The 18270-nt window shown below is 34.8% G+C and overlaps 1 protein-coding gene across 22 annotated transcripts in view; it reads left to right on the top strand.

The window, feature by feature from the left end:
• Positions 1–18270, top strand: part of LOC127852175 (uncharacterized) — a 133917-nt gene that overhangs the window by 49733 nt on the left and 65914 nt on the right. The window contains exon 2 of one of the 22 annotated variants that reach the window (XM_052386028.1): positions 15712–15846. The exons of 20 other annotated variants lie outside the window; for them this stretch is intronic. The gene's annotated coding sequence lies outside the window, so the exon portion shown is untranslated. Of the gene's footprint in view, positions 1–15711; positions 15847–18270 lie in introns of those variants that run through there. One more of the 22 variants, XM_052386036.1, reaches the window with a different exon arrangement.

An 18270-nucleotide genomic window follows, 5' to 3' on the forward strand; every position in this document is an offset into this window, starting at 1 on the left:
TATATTTAGAATATTTCTTACGGAAATTCCTTTAAGCAAACAGCGCAGACCCTTATGAGACGCCGCATCATGCGGCGTCTCATCTGGGTCTACGCTGTTTGCAAAGGCCTTTTTTCTAGACGCTAGGCATAAAATGGGTTAAGTTTTTTGCATTTGTATTTTACTTATTCAAATGGCGAAAAATAAATCACAAGTTAAATAATTTTCCTAACATAGAAATCAATTAAAAATATCAGTTTTATTTAATTCATGCAATAAACGATCGAAATAAATTATGAATCATATAATTTGATCTCTCTGCATGGTTAATTCGTCAGACACGTGCATTCGGTTCAATGCGTGAATAAAAGGATAGTCACGTTGTCGTAAGAGATTTTGTATTCCAAGGACCGTAGTTCCATCACCAGCGATTGCCAGTTATTTCACTTAATAAAGTTATTATTTTGTCTTAAGCGTGTTTATTTATGGTAACTGCAGATGATAAACGGTTTGCATTTCAAGGGACTTGTTCACAGTTTGGAAAACGACAATCTTCCAAAATAATGTCATATATTGAAAAAAGAATGTATGCCTTATATGCATTGTAAGCATTATGTAAGCAAAATAACACTTCTGACTAAGGATTATTATAAGTACACATATATGCTCTTTTTTTTTTTTTTTAATCTGGGTTCGAACCCCATGATAAACACTTTTTTTTTAATAATTCAAAATGTTTGCTTAAATTACAGTGTTTTAAGTTAAATCATTGAATAAAATTAAAAGAAAAAAACAAAACATTTTAACAATTTAAATTATTAAATAGGTCCCATTAAGCAAGAGCACTGATTTGGATAACACGTGAGTATTAACTGGTTTTACAAGAGAGTCACTTTGAAGTACACTGTCTTATCTAGTAACTAAAACAATAAACAACGGTTTCTTATTTCACGATATGTTTTTACTACTTACAATTCGCATGCAGAAAATCACTAAACATGTTTTATCTGATAAACGACTGTATGGATATGCAATTGTTTCCCGGTGCTTTTAACATGTGAAGGAAGAAAATCGACCAACACTTTACAACAACTTACAGTGCATTAAAAATAAATACAACGTGTTTTCATGTTCGTTGCTAACTGGATACAACATTAATATAAACAACGCATGTCTGTTAAAACAATACTTAAAATGTGTGACCTTAAGACTTTGAGTTGTTTATTTATTTCCGCATTTGAGGAAACATACACATGTTTTTAATTGCAAAATGGAATCAAGGTTAAGTTGCGCGAGCTCGACGACTTTTGCCAGTTCACGTGCTTCAACTGCGCATGCTCTCAAGAAATTACACGTCAGTTTCATACATGCGTTGCTATTTTATTAATGCATTTTTTATACGCTTAAGTACGAGTAAATAAACGCTGGGTATGCGGATACTTTGATAACAGATGGCACTTCGATACCAGATAACAACAAAAGTCACGCGCGAGAGGTAAGTTCATCAGGGTTTTTTCAAAGTTATATCATAAAGATTAGTTTTTTAGACAAGGCGCATGGTCGAGTTTATAAATGGTGTATCCATTTCTATTGCAAAGAAAAACACCACGGAAGAATGGTAGATTTTTCCCCAAAAAATAGAAAATTCGGTCCGAAAACAACATAAACTGGAAGAACAGCAAACATTTCAACAAAATAAAACTACTTAGAAATATTGCAAGAAATTGTTTGATATTCCACCATGTAGAGTAATCACTGTGCTTCAACTACTCAAATTTTGATAGTATTCGATGAAATATAAACGAAGATAGAGCATGTTTTAATAGGTGTTATTTATGAAGTTGAGGATACTGTGATTCCCGATATAGGGCACTTCGGATAACAGAAACTTTCAACAAATTGGGCACTCCGATAACCGAGTTTTATCTTCTACCTGAAATGCATTTATGCATATTATGGCCATTCTTACCAAACATTTTGAAGTACGAATCAATTTTCATTGTCAAGCCCGACACATTGGGAATCTATGCATAACGTAATTACATAAACATGTAAAATATAACCAATGGCGTTGTTCGTTTTCAAAAATCTTATTACTATTAATTTATATAATTAATATTATGAGTGCAAATTTTAAATAAGATTCAAATGCTTATTTCTGAAGTAATTTATTTCAAGTGACGACCGAAAATAATTGTCTAAATGATAAAATTGTTTTTAAGTGGTAAATTGAGATGAAGAGGAATGAAAATACAACGGATCATGTGGATCAACACGACTGTGTTCAATGGAACTTATAGCAGCACTCTAGATAAGGGGAGCAAGGGGTCTTAAAGCGGCTAATACACCTCATAAAACCCTTTGTCATTGGTGCTCATTAGAATCGCATCATGAAGACGATACTAATGCGAAGCCACAAAATTTAAAAGAGTTAGGAAAACTCCCTTTATGTTTAGCTCTTCTTATAGGAAGCACTTCCCTTTACACTCCCCGTTCCACTTTATTATCATATTCGAAAGGGATAAAAACATGTTTCGGTAATTCGTTTTTAATTTACGTCAGTACATACATTTTTTGTTAATTGCCTGCTTACTATAGCAGTATTCCACGGCGAATTCTGCATTTCGGATTCACTAAATAGAGTGTGTTATATCTGGTAAAAAGTGTCGAGTTATCTGGAATCGAAGTGCCATTGTCTTTGAGATGATCGGTAAAAGAAGTGTCCATGAAAATTTGGCATCCGACTCTTAAAACATTTTAATTTCCACAAATACGTTATTCAACTAAAATTTAACATGTTGTTACATTAATGGACATATTGATCTTTTATTTCCATAAGTTGGCACGTTCTTGATTTATTTCCAAGTATTTTTATTTTGTTGAAATACGCACTGCTCATCGAATTCATGACGATTATCGATGACATTTTATCTCTTTTTTTATAATCCACTGTTTTTTCACGACTTTCTTTCTCCGCAATACGAAGTACTATATCATTAATCGATCAAACAATGTTTCGTGTCTGAAAACCAAATGAACAGAACATAAATGCAAAAAAGCAGAAGAACTCAACTCTCGCGCGTGGCTTTTGTTGTTATCTGGTATCGAAGTGCCATCTGTTACCAAAGTATCCGCATACCCGGCGTGAAATAAGGGTAAACTTTGTTTCGACATTCATTATTTAATATTTGCTAATAATAAGTTATATTTCTGTGTATAATAATATTTATAATCATTATTGAAGACTTTCATATCTGTGGTTAGGCGCCAAAAAATGTGCGTTCCCACTAAACCGGCCGACCATCAGTTTTCGTGCCAACCATAAACTTGTTTTTGGCATTCCGGAAGGAGCTTCCGATCATTTTTGCTACATATTAGAAAAATTATCTTTTATATATTTAGAAAGACATGTTGAAAATGAAATTCTCAATTAAATGATAAATAAATGGAGTATATAAACAAAGTTACCCTAAAGAGTTTGTCCTACCTACATATCCTTCATTTTTTGGAGATGTTGTACAAACAAACAGGTTTTGTGGTCTTATACAAGTAAGAATCTGTTAAGTGTTAATGGAGATAATCGCTTGTTCATGGATTCAATAATTACAAAAAAACAATCATTATATAAAGAAATTGTACAACATATGTATAACAAATAATATAACTGCTAAATTTCCCCCGAAGTATTATTTTGATTCAACAGCTTGATTATGACTTTCAAAGTTAGGGAAAACATACAAATGCTATTTATTTATTGAAAAACATAAACACTGAAGAAATTGTTATGATGTTTTTACTCTACCGTTCCTTTCAGTGTGTGTTAAAATTGTATGTACTTGAGTAAGATTTATCTTAATACTTATAGTGTAATCCTTCTGAATAGGAAACAACATGAGCCGTGCTCTGTGAAAAGGGGGTTTAATGAATGTGCGTAAAGTGTCGTCACAGATTAGCCAATATTGACATGTTTCTGTCGCATTTTTTATAAGAAAAACGATGTTGACTTGGTCAAAATTATTTTTCTAACAACTGCATAATTTTGGAACGTTTAATCACGTAATTTCACGTGATCTCTATAACCAAGACGCTTAAAGAAACCACGACTCAACAAGAAACTACCATACATCAAAAGTGACATTATAAAACTAGTCTCTGATTTGTCTAACCCCATATGTTGTTAGTTTAGGCGGACTGTGTCGTCCCTTTGTCCGATGGGGTGACAATTCATACACAAGTCCGATGAGGTATTTATTGATATTTTATACTGCTAATTGAAAAGTCCACACAACATTCCAATTAATAAGATACAGACAGTAACTTTTGAGATAGTAAAATATTTAAAACAAATAATTAAAATATGGGATTCACAATTAAAACGAATCTGATGTATATGCTAGTTTAACTCGAGCTGGACTCTTTTTTGTACATACAACATTGCTCTCTTTTATGTTAAAAATACAAAAACCTACGTTTCTTCTAAATATAATATTTTGGGATCCACGTCGATTTCCCAGTCATTTATATATTATAACAAAAAAGTGTCGTCAATTGCTGTTAATGACTGAATTATTCGGTGGCTTTAACAGATGGTTTTAACATTTTATCAACAATTGAGAGGCTTATTTATACAACCTTGACGGTTTGTTGATTCATGATCTTGTACTGTTACATTTCCAATTGATAGCGTTCTGCTTACTTTAACATATGGTTATTCGATACTGTCCTACATAACTTAAATTCTTATCATTACGTTACACATCATTAGCCTGTGCGGGCTGCACAGGCTAATCTGGGACGACACTTTACGCTCAAGTATGAAACCCCCTTTTCACAGAGCACGGCCCATATATAAACAAGGATCCGGCCGTTGTCCGCTTATGGTACGCTATCGTACTATGGGGTCTGCACAAGCTAATCGGGGTCGACACTTTACTCACATGTATTGTAATACAAGAAGTTTGAAAAGCATTCAAAGTAAGTCTCATTTATATAAGCCATTTAATGTACCGTACCGGTTTCAAAGAAGGGCAATCTAGGTTAACTTCCTGTGTATCCGCATGTCCTTCCGAAATTCGATAATGCCATGACCATGCGATCTATAAATACACAAGTTTCTTAATAGATCTTTGACTTTACGAACAAAACACGAGTTGACCGGACGGGCCACTGACGTCAAGTCAAATTCATCATACAACTATCTATCTCTCGCCTGTCAGAATGCGCAATAAAACACACGACATCTTTGTTGGCAACATAGCGTGACAGGCGTACCGAGGCGTTATGTGTAAGATTATTTATGTGATGTTGGATTACTAGGAATTATATATTTAAGTTATTAAAATGGTATGAAAGATTCACATTAATAATAATAAAAATAATAATTATTATTATTATTATTACAACAACAATACAACTACTGCTAAGTAATTATTATTTTAACAACAACAGTAATTATAACAATAATAATAATAATAATAAATAAATAATAACAATAATAATATTTATTGTAATAGTAATAACAACACTCGATTCATATCAGTGTACTGTGTTATTTTTGTGTGAAATATATAGAATTTCTTACTCTTAGAACTTAAGACTGGAATTTAAACAAAATCGCTTTTTCGGTTCTAAAGAATAGAATTGTTATGTTTTATTATCGTTCGAACCTAACAATTTACGTTTGTATACTAAATATGAAAGAATACCATTGATGCGAGGTATCGAACAGTTAAACAATTAATACAGAGACAACATTAGAGCAATATAACGGTAGGACGTGATAATTTTGCTCGTTCTAACACTAGCTTCGTTACTCATTACACGAGTAATTAAATGTGTACGAAGTTCACAGATAGGCTGTTGATGTTTAAGTGACTAAACAACTGTTTTATTGCAAGCAAACATATTTTACTTACGGAATTACAATAAATAATACACAAGACCGGTTGTGGTTTGTCAATAAGTGTGTACATCAAATAGTGTAGCTACATTCGTTTAAGGGTAAAAACAGCAAAACTCAATCACATGTATTTCACCATAATGGGTCTTATACGACAAAAGGAATTGATGTTTATATTTCAATTAGCGCTCAGTATTTTAGGGGTTTAGCTAAAGCGGAACGACAGCCCCCCCCCCCCCCGTTCCATTTGTATCCCACATCCTTTTAACTATATAGGTTGAATCGACTATTGACCATTTTATATAGTTACATATGAACATACAAACTCATTTTCAAAAGAACCTACCCCATGGACTATATGCGGAAAATATGATTGATTATGAGTTCTTACATGAAAACAGACCAATTAATTTACCTCCAAATTGCCATCGAACGAATTTCTGGAAAGAATTTCCGCTTCTCTTTTGCACCCCCACCCCCCCAGCATTTTTTGTCCGACTTAATCTCTATATTTAATTTATTTATGGCAGAAATAACGGTTATAAACACCCTTCTCGCGACTGGAGAGTGTTTGGGGAAGTAAACAGAACGATTGATTTGAAGCGTGTGTGTGACAGTGAACAAGGACGTTGGAGACATTGTGTCGTGTTCTGAGAAAACTGGGCAGTCCGCACAGGCTAATCAGGGACGACACGTTCCACTTTTATTTGTTAAAATGAGTCACTTCTTAGTAAAATGCCAATTTAGGCGTAAAGTGCCGTCCCTGATTAGCCTGTGCGGACTGCACAGGCTAATATGGGACGACATTTTACGCACATGCATTATGCCCAGTTTTCTGAGAACGCGACACCATTGGACACAGAGGAAATGTGCATACAGTCTAAGAATTAGGTGGAAATAGGACACAGAGGAAATGTGCATACAGTCTAAGAATTTGGTAGATATAGAGTTTAAAATCAGAAAAAGTGTCGAGTCAATAAAATCAAGGAAATATTACATTATCACTTCATTGCGTTCGTTATTGTTAGTTAATGTCACGTGAATAACGTTAGCGTATTCCATCACACTTACTAGTTCAATAATCTCGACATCTAAAACTAAACCAGATAGAGAGACATACTAGTAAGTTGGAATCATTAAAGCCAAAAACCCATACGAGGCATAAGTCTCCTGTATGTGTACTGTATATATTTTGGACAACTCGATTAGTTTTGTATTAGTAGTAACTAGGAAGACAGACTAAGAAAAAAATGTAGTGTTATTGTTATTTATTAATTGGGAGCTTCGGTCGGACCGCTGCATTGTCAGGCCACGCTGCCCAACGCTTTGTGGTGGCCTCAAACAACGGACCTCGCTCTACACTTAACAACGGACACCAAACTATATAATTATTATCATTAAGCGCCGCGTGCATTTATAGCACAATGGAGCCAACATCACATTTACTAATTGAAACACGCTATAACTAAAAGGGTACCGTATTTTCGTTTTTTTTTGTTTTGCATTCGACACAATGAAACATGAAAAGCAACGCATATATGTACATATTCCGATTTTCTAATAAACAAAACAAAAACAAATTCGAAAACATAATTTACTTCTTTATATCTTTTCTCGTTTAAATAATTATAAAACAAAACACGAAATTTAATTGCCGGTTAATATTTCGTTTCTTTAAACGGACTGTTTGGTCCCGTTCAACCTGCTTGGTCTTGGTGAATAGGACCACCATCATCTTGCTAATCTGCCATGACAGTTAGGATTATTAGGGTCGCGTTCTGAGAAAACTGGGCTTCGTGCATGTGCGTAAAGTGTCGTCCCAGATTAACCTGTGCAGTCTACACATGATTTTCGGTAAAGAGGGACTTCCTTGAAACTAAAAATCTATAAAAGCGGAAAGTGTCGTTCCTGATAAGCCGGTGCGGACTGCACAGTCCGCACAGGCTAATCTGGGACGACACTTTACGCACATGCATTACGCCCAGTTTTTTTCAGAACGCGACTCTTGCCAATCTGCCATGACAGTTAGGATTATTTGAAGGATACCACAATGGAATCTGAAACCAAACATTTATGAATGGATTGTTGTCCTGAAATTTTAAAAGACTAATGAACTTTGTAACATGCCTAGTGTGCTTTTTGCATAAACACCATTCACCGAAAGTGGGATTGATATGCTTGCCAGTTATGAAAATGGGGACTATTTTTATTTTTAATGCATATACAGTGACCCCGCGTTTATCCGGACACGTCCGTTCCGGCAGAAATTTCCGGATTAACGAATCTTTCGGATTATCGAACCAGTGCCGTTTCAAGAGTTAAATATTTACCTTATGACATAAACCTTATGTTTAAGTACATTTTCATATTTTTTTCGCATCAAGAATGATATTTTCTTGTACGCAGGCATTTTTTTCGTTTAAAAAATCAAATGTTGTTAAACAATGTAAAACAAAAACGCGTAATCGAATGTTTTTACATGTTCACAAATGACGTAAAGCTCTGTGAATGTTACAATCACGGAGTTAAGCGTTGATAGCATAGTATTTAATAGATATTGCGTTGCTGTACACACTTTCCATGTAATTGTGAATATTCAGTATTACTGTTTCATCACAAATATTAAACTAAAAAGAAAATTTGCGAATCTGAAACTTTTTTGATTTTTTCAATTTACCAAAACGAGAAAAGGCCCCTTTTAAAAACACAGCCATTTATAGTATGTATGAAAGATAATCAATATAGCAAATTTCGGGGAAAGTTTAAAACTTCAATTAAGATAAAACTGCTTGAACTTGTATATGTAAATAAATGAAGTTCAATTAAAAACATTTATCATGCAATTTTGTCACTAGGAAGCCACAGGTGGCTAGCGTGTGACTATGATATTAATTAGTGAAAACATCGTTTTGAATGATAAATAATCGTATTATAACGAAAAATCAACTTATCTGAAAAGAAAAAAAATTGCACTATCAAATATATATATATATATATATATATATATATATATATATATATATATATATATATATATATATACAGTAAAACTGTGATAACTCGAGGAAGCACGGGACCGACATCGATGCTCGAGTAATCGCAGGTTTCGAGTAATCCATGGTATTATTTGTTTTCACTGTCTCGGTTGATAAGGTCATAATACACCAAATAGTTTCCCTATATAATTCAATGTAAAAGCGACAACTTTGAGCGAAAATAAATTCAACATTTTGCACATAGAGACCCCCATAACCATACCTTTTCTTAAAGGCCATTCTAAGCGGAATCGATTTATGCAATAAAAAAGATATGTCATGTACAATGCAAGAAAGAACTGGACACAAATCAAAATCGACTGTTTTTGCAACTTTTTTTTCGGCCGTTTCTTAGTGGAATGTAACCTTTTCTAGTGCAATGGTTTACTATAGTCTTCAAGTGTATCATATTTCAGGGATTCAGTAGTGAACACCTATTCATGCCCTACCATTATCTCCGCAAGATAACACCTGAATAATGGTAAAAAGTGTAAAACATGCCTTCCTGTCAACTATTATATTTTTTTAGAGAGTACAGCCCTACATGAAGCGATCATTTAGTGTATTATAACCTATAAGACAACGTTTACTGTTAACATCGCGAAAAATAAGCACTTCTCGATACTTATAAACCTATTTTCTATGTGCATGCCAATTTTCAGACCGATCTTTCACGTAGAAATGCTTGAAAATGCATTTTATTATAACGCCTGATAAGCCATGTGGCTTTCGCGTTCGGAGCTTTGATTTATTACGGGCGTTCAGGCGTAAAACGATTACCCTAAATAATTACAATCGGTCAAAATACTGGAATATTGTTACAAGCTATGTAGAAAAAGAAGTAAACAACTATTAAAACGTGTTCATGAGCTCTTTTAGCACAAATTGTTGCGATTTGAGATGCTCAAGACGAGTTTTTGTACATTTTTTTTCTTATTTTCCTCTGAAAACGTATTTTTTTCTTAAAATCTCACGATGCTCCTTAAATTCGTGAAACAAACGCATTTATTCCGTGAAATTGGCCAAAACGCATCATATCTCACTAAAAAAATGATGATTTTCTGTAAATACAGCTTCTTTGTGACTAGGCCTGGTTTTGCGTTTAGGTCATAATACACCAAATAGTTTCCCTATATAATTCAATGTAAAAGCGACAACTTTGAGCGAAAATAAATTCAACATTTTGCACATAGAGACCCCCATAACCATACCTTTTCTTAAAGGCCATTCTAAGCGGAATCGATTTATGCAATAAAAAAGATATGTCATGTACAATGCAAGAAAGTACTTGACACAAATCAAAATCGACTGTTTTTGCAACTTTTTTTTTCGGCCGTTTCTTAGTGGAATGTAACCTTTTCTAGTGCAATGGTTTACTATAGTCTTCAAGTGTATCATATTTCAGGGATTCAGTAGTGAACACCTATTCATGCCCTACCATTATCTCCGCAAGATAACACCTGAATAATGGTAAAAAGTGTAAAACATGCCTTCCTGTCAACTATGATATTTTTTTAGAGAGTACAGCCCTACATGAAGCGATCATTTAGTGTATTGTAACCATAATGCTAAATTCTGACCGCAAACGCTTTATTTACATTTAAGACGGTGCTAGAGAAAGAAAAGGCTTTGTTAAAATCGCTTAAGGTTACAGTATAATAAACAAAACAATTAAGATGATCGTAAATTCATTTAATTATTTCAACATACACACAAAACATATATATATATAATCAAAAATATCTCATCAATATTCACTGTACATGTAGCATTATTATTTATAAAAAAAAGCACACAAGGTACGTACATGCGCATGAAAAAAACACACACTAAAAACAACATAATCACTACACATTTTGCATTTTATGTACATTAGTCAGACTTGTGTTGCGCAAAGTCAAGGAATGAAAATTGTCGCAACCCGAACTGATGGCGGAAGACGTTTCGCGATAATTATCGATTGCTGGTAATTATTCAATTATCATTAAAACTGTGTAGCTTTGATCTGCTTCTAAATGGATGACAAATTGCAGTGTTTCTCAAACTGCAACTAACTTCACACCTAATCGAGCGTCTTTTGTCTGCTTGATTGCGCTGTTTTCACAACTCGAATATTTTTAGCACCGACCAGACGGGAAAGCATCCTCGAATAATTGACATGACGCCTTATCTATCATCGCTCCGCCCACTAGAATTGATCCACCAATCAGCGATCGATTAATCGGGCGCACTCGTTAGCAACGACCTGTCCGCCATTTTCTAGACAAGCTACATGTTTAGGTTTACTTTTATTCCAACGAGTTTCTTTTGTTTTCCTCTTTAAAACAAACGATTAAAAAAAATGTTTAAACGGTGTCAATGGGGATTATGTAACTCGGACAATCGATATCCTGACAGAATAGTTGGTGACATTGAATTTATTTCGTTTCCAAAGCCGAAAACAGATCTTGAGAAGTGTAAGAGATGGATAAAGGCATGCGGTTGTCCCCACGAACAACTGAACATCAACATTGTCAACAGAAATGAAATATGGCAAAAACGGTGTAAAAAGGTTTAATGCAACTCTGACATTTGGTATCCAGAAAGATAAGTTAGATGAATTAAATTTATACCATTTTCAACGCGGCAATGCGGTCTTGACAAGAGCGAGTGGAAGCTTCAAGAATTACCGAGATCTCCTTTATAGAACATTAATTTATTTCACAAGCTTGAATTGTCATATAAGTAATAACTAAGCATTATTAAGTATATATTATGTCACGTGTGCATGTAAAATAATTGAGAATTTTGGTACCCAATTCGTGTAACTTTACGAAATCCCCGTTAAAAATCGCGTTTCTGTGTGTGTCAGAAACAAGTGAAAACCATTTTGTTATTATTTTAATAAAGGCGTATTGATAAATGCTTTTGTAAAAGAGTTATTATTACTGATATTAGTTAACCAATAAATGCGGTAACTTTGGGGAAGTCAGTACCTGCGCGAGAGTCTCATATTGGTAGCCTTATTAATTTATAATAGCCTGACCGTATTCCATTTCGTACAACGCTAATTTTATATCAGACAATATCCAAACTTACTGTGTTGTTTTTGCGCTTTAAATAATAGTGATTGATAAATGTCCCATAAGCAATATTTAATATGATTAATATCACTTTTATACGCAAAAACATGTGGGATTGAGGTACCCACCCGGCGTCAGAAAGCGCGTAAAACTTCACCGAATTCCCAGTTATAGAGCGCTATTTCGTGTCAAATACACGGGTAGGGGTGAATGTTTCGGTAATAATTTTGTTAATAACACGGGTAAATACCGGTGAAGTGTTAATTTATTGCAAATACCACCAGTACACGTAATAACGGGTTCGATTTCGGTAAGCGCGCAAGCGTTTGAGAGCGTGTTTAATGTACCGATTTACCCGTTATAAATAGCTGATGTTCTCTTTAAGCGTATATTTTTTGCATTTGCAGAATAACTAAATGGCATCAACCCCTTTACAAGTGTTATATGGTGTTAAACAAGTCCATAAAATCATCCGGAATATCGCGTAAATCTATATGCAGTCTATAGGCAAAGAAGACATTTTGGTGTTAGCTTGTCTAGGTTTTCTTCCCGCTGAGCCACGTGATTAAGTGGGCGGAGCGATCACTGATAAGGCGTCATGTCAATTGCCAGTTAAGTAGGTGTGAAATGCCTTTCAGGGACCGGCACACTACCTCGAGTTATCGAAAATCGCATGTTTGAGTTATCGCGGGTATTTTTATGTTGACATTAAGGTTCATAGGGGGGGGGGGGGGGATAAAATTCATTAAAACTTCGCTTTGGTTTTTCTTCATTCAATGTGGTACAATATGGTCAAACTATATATCATTTTAAAGCTTAAGACGGATAGAATAACATAAACACATTTTTGACATTCAATATTTGTGTGCTTTATTCATATTTTGGTTTAAAACCAATACATTTTTACACTAATTTACAAAATCTCAATCCAAAGTTAGGAGGGATATGCACTACCTTCAGTTGAATAAATACAAAGCTATATACATATACAAGGTCAAGTTAGCAACATTTCACAGAAAATTATTGTCATAAAACAACAAATGAGTTTTTATTCAACTGCCTTTTTTGGATAAATTTCCTAAACAAAGTTCTAAAAATAACTAAAACGTAACTACTTTTTAAAAATCCAGGTATGGTGGATAATAAGAGTCACAATTCTATTTCAAAGGCTTAACAATTTTGTTATTTACGTCTCAACCAAATTGCAAATTTTAAACAATCTCAAATTGAAATAGATTGCAGACGACATATAAAATTGTAAAGGAATATAAAGAAATTGGCAAACCGATTGATTTTATATTTCGATTCCTTCTACCCATTTTGAAAGCGGGGCCATCGCTGTGCTCCGTAGAAAAACGTGCAAAACAAATCAGTCGAAACCACGTGCATTGGTGAGAAAACCGGGTATGTGTATACACATACCTGAAAAAACACATATCTTATTTTGACAGTTGGGTGGCAACTAGTAAAACAACTATTAACATTAATCAGCAAGAGATGGCACTGAATAACAAAAATGACCACTTTGAGATATCATCTCTTACCCTATTTAAAATATTTTCCAGCTGAAAATTGTCCCCCACACGTCTTTCTTAGTTTATTTGTATTGTTTTTCTGGAGCCGAAGTGCATCTCACAGAATATCCATCCAACTTCCGTTGTTTTCACATTCAATATTAAAAACAGCGTTTAAAAGAATTATTTCTACTTTTAGTTTGTTAAAGCGATGTATTATTATATATGATCATTATAATAGTATACCGTGATGAATTGAACGGAGTTACGTATCGATCTTTATGTCAGTCAGTCTGTAAGCGTACTATTTTATGCGCTATAATATAAGAAATGTGATTCGACAACGATTGTAAACATTGGTAAAATGCTTCTTACATAGTTATTCTTTTGAGTGTTTATGAGGTCTGATCGTGCAGTTTGCAAACATCAACGGAAAGATTACAATTCAATGCATTTGTCATCGTCAACCGTTTGGAATGTCAAGTAGGCGATAAGTGAGTTTTTAGCACGTTTCTTTCTATTTTATTAATTTAAAAATGGCTGCCCCCATGGTGATGAAATGACATGTGTTCGAGTTTTGATATTTCTAGATATGTAAACTTTTTTTACTATTTAAGCGTAACTTGCCCTCGTCAATGTCGATATTAATCACTAGTTATATAATTTTCCGCCGAAATACGTGAAATAAACATGATTAAGATTTTTGAAAAAAATGTATATTTTATTGTTAAAATCGCTTTGTATTTTGATTGATTTTGTGGATGTTATGATACGTTGATGTACAAAATTGGTAGCAGTTTGAAGGAAAAACATCCTTTAAAGCTTATATGTATACATTTGCAATGTGGCACTCTTCCTTTTGTCAAATTTGAGTTCAATGCTAGGGGTCCCACATTTTTCAAATTGAAGCCTCTACATGAACCTTAAAGGGAAATGCTAGGGACTATCTTTAATGCTCGAGTAATCGCCAGTTTTCGAGAAATCTCCAGCTCGAGTTATTGCAATTCTACTGTATATATACACGCTAATTACCTGTGGGACTTAACTGCGAAAACAAATCTACTATTTAATGCGAGTGAAAGGTCTTTTGGTCACAATATACCAAAAGATTTCTTACACAAATTCAATGTGAAAAGAATAACTTTAACACAAAATAATGTCAATTTTTGCGCATAGAGACCCTCATACCCATACTACCTTTTCTTATAGAGCACTCCAAGCCGAATTGATTTATACAATAACAAAGATAGGTCATGCGTTATGCAAGAAAGAACTCGACACGAATCAGCGGTCACTGTTTTACGGCCATCTATTTACCGGCTTCTCTGCAGTTGAGGATGGTTCCGGGCCATCTGTCAAAGTCTCATGAAGTCTTCAACCTTGAAGTAAATGAGTGATTTCCTACTAAACGACAATGTTTTCCCTACCACATGCACACAGAAACATTCTCAAATAAAGGCATGGCAAGTGCCCCTACAGAGAAGTGTGTCTGCTAATAAATGATGTTCATGTTTTTAGAGAGTTTAGCACTCCAAAATTATTTAGTATATTGTAACCTTTAGCAAAATAGGGGAGGTAAACGCTACGAGGAGTTGAACACTCTAAAATTGTCTACCTTTGATATTCAATACTTCCGCATTGCGAAATGTACACACAGTTAATAGGTCATATTTAGTAAAATTCGTTTAAAATGCATATTTTTAATACATCACGATCTGGAGATGTAATGTTTTTTATGTTTTATTCATGTAAATTGTTGGAAGGATAAACGTGGAAAGTCCTTGTGATAAACGTACTTTTTAATCGGTTGTTTAAAATGCATGCACTTTCGTTTTGAAAAACTCCATTTTCTAAAAGTCAATGTTTTCACTTGAATATTATCCGACTTTGATAATATATTGTTTTGATACGATGTTAAACGATACTTGGCGGGCCGAGAAGGGATCTGGACGGAACTGAAAGTGATCTCGATAGAGTCGCGTACGACCACAAGGACACTAAGGAAACACATCTTTAAATTTTAGTTGTATTTTAAACCAAATTATATAATGTATTATTAATTTACTACTTGAGTTGTTAACTCATTGGCGACGAGGGAAAACGAGAACTTCATTAATATCGTGGTCAAGTTCGGGTAAATAGGAACTTCGTCTCGAATGGTCAGGAAAACATTCGATTTTTTTAGGAAACACCAAGGAAAAAGGAAATCTGCATTCCACGAGGTCGTTGTGAGCGGCTCATCCATTGCGGACATTTAAAGTATCTAAATTGGTGAATTTTAGGATTCTTATCAATCGGGGTGGTGGTATATTGTAAAAATGTGTACAAACGTTGAAACCGAAACGTATTAAGGGGAGGTAATTATGCTGTTTACTTTTTAATTGTTCTTTGTTTGGCATCATGGAATGTACTTTTTTTGTTTACTTTTTGAAGACCAATGTGGTAAAACTGGTATCATCAAAAGAAACACAATCGGTTAAACAAACGGTTAAAAGGCCTACTTTAGCTGCTGTTTTACATTTTTTAAGCATATGGTATATTAAGTTTCACTCAAGTAGAGCAGTACAAATTGTTATTCAGTTAAAGGGACTGTCCAACAGATTAAAGCGTCGTTCGACGCGAATCGATACTTTGGAAAACTACGAGGATTACTTATATAGATAAAAACACCGCATTTGACGCGAGCGTAGATGGTCGAGTGGTAAAGTCGGGAAACATTTTACTTCAAGCTTCCATTACTCTAGGGGTCAGTGGTTCGAGCCCTGTGAAGGTTAACGTTTTTTCTTCTTTTTAGCTCCACTGGCCAGAGGCCAGCGGGGCTTATGTCATGGTCCTGTGTCCGTCGTGCGTGTGTCCGTGCGTCCGTCCGATTGTTAACTTTTTCTTTAAACATCTTCTCCTAAACTACTGGTCCAATTCTGATGAAATTTCTTAGGAATGTTCCTGGGGTGAATCTCTTCCAAATATGTTCAAATTATGCTCCTGGGGTCATATTTGACCCTGCCCTGGGGGGTCAAAAATTGAAAATTTGCTTATATAAGGCCTACTTTGTAAAAACTTAAAAAATCTTCTCGTCCATAACCATTGGGCCGAAGGCTACCAAATGTAGCATGTAGTGACATCTTATAGTCCTCTACCAAGTCTCTTCAAATTATGCCCCTGGGGTCAAATTTGACCCTGCCCCGGGGGTCAAAAATTGAAAATTTGCTTATATAAGGCCTTTTTTGTGAAATTTTAAAAATCTTCTCGTCCATAACCATTGGGCCGAAGGCTACCAAATGTAGCATGTAGTGACATCTTATAGTCCTCTACCAAGTCTCTTCAAATTATGCCCCTGGGGTCAAATTTGACCCTGCCCCGGGGGTCAAAAATTGAAAATGTGCTTATATAAGGCCTTTTTTGTGAAATTTTAAAAATCTTCTTGTCCATAACCATTGGGCCTAGGGCTACCAAATTTGGTATGTAGTGACATCTTATAGTCCTCTACCAAGTTTCTTCAAATAATGCCCCTGGGTCAAATTTGACCCTGCCCCGGGGGGGTCAAAAAATTGAAAATGTGCTTATATAAGGCTTATTTTGTGAAAACTTTAAAAATCTTCTTGTCCATAACCAATGGGCCTAGGGCTACCAAATTTGGTATGTAGTGACATCTTATAGTCCTCTACCAAGTGTCTTCAAATTATGCTCCTGGGGTCAAATTTGACACTGTCCCGGGGGTCAAAAAATTGAAAATGTGCTTATATAAGGTCTATTTTGTGAAAACACAAGAAATTTTCTTGTCCATAACCATAGGGCCTAGGGCTACCAAATTTGGTATGCAGTGACATCTTATAGTCCTCTACCAAGTTTCTTCAAATTATGTCCCTGGGGTCAAATTTGACCCTGCCCTGGGGGTCAAAAAGTTGAAAATTTGCTTAAATAAGGCCTATTTTGTGCAAACTATGAAAATCTTCTTGTTCATAATTATAGAGCCTAGGGCTACTAAATTTGGTATGTAGTGATATCTAATAGTCCTCTGCCAAATGTGTTCATGACTCGCAGATGACCCCCTATTGATTTTCAGGTCACTTGGTCAAAGGTCAAGGTCACGGTGACCCAAAATTTAAAATGGTTTCCGGATGTTAACTCAAGAACGCTTATGCCTATGATCATGAAACTTCATAGGTACATTGATCATGACTCGCAGATGACCCCTATTGATTTTCAGGTCACTAGGTCAAAGGTCAAGGTCACCGTGACCCAAATTTTTAAATGGTTTCTGGATGTTAACTCAAGAACGCTTATGCCTAGGATCATGAAACTTCATAGGTACATTGATCATGACTCGCAGATAACCCCTATTGATTTTTATGTCACTAGGTCAAAGATAAAGGTCACGGTGACCCGAAATAGTAAAATGGTTTCTGGATGATAACTCAAGAAAGCTAATACGCCTAGGATCATGAAACTTCATAGGTGCATTGATCATGACTCGCAGATGACCCCTATTGATTATCAGGTCTCTAGATCAAAGGTCAAGGTCACGGTGACTCAACTTAGAAAAATGGTTTCCGGATGATAACTCAAGAAGGCTTACACCTAGGATCATGAAACTAAATAGGTACATTAATCATGACTCGCAGATGATCGCAATTTAATTGTCGTCTGCAACCTCTTTCAAATTGGGAATTTCCAAAATGTGTCGTTTGGTAAAGGGTTAAGGCATTTTTATTCATATGGGTCTTGTGAATCTGTTTCAAATCAAATGCGTAGATTTGATCTTCAGCATCTTACAATATGTG

This window comes from Dreissena polymorpha, chromosome 12, assembly GCF_020536995.1.
Source record: "Dreissena polymorpha isolate Duluth1 chromosome 12, UMN_Dpol_1.0, whole genome shotgun sequence".
Taxonomy (NCBI): Eukaryota; Metazoa; Mollusca; class Bivalvia; order Myida; family Dreissenidae; genus Dreissena; species Dreissena polymorpha.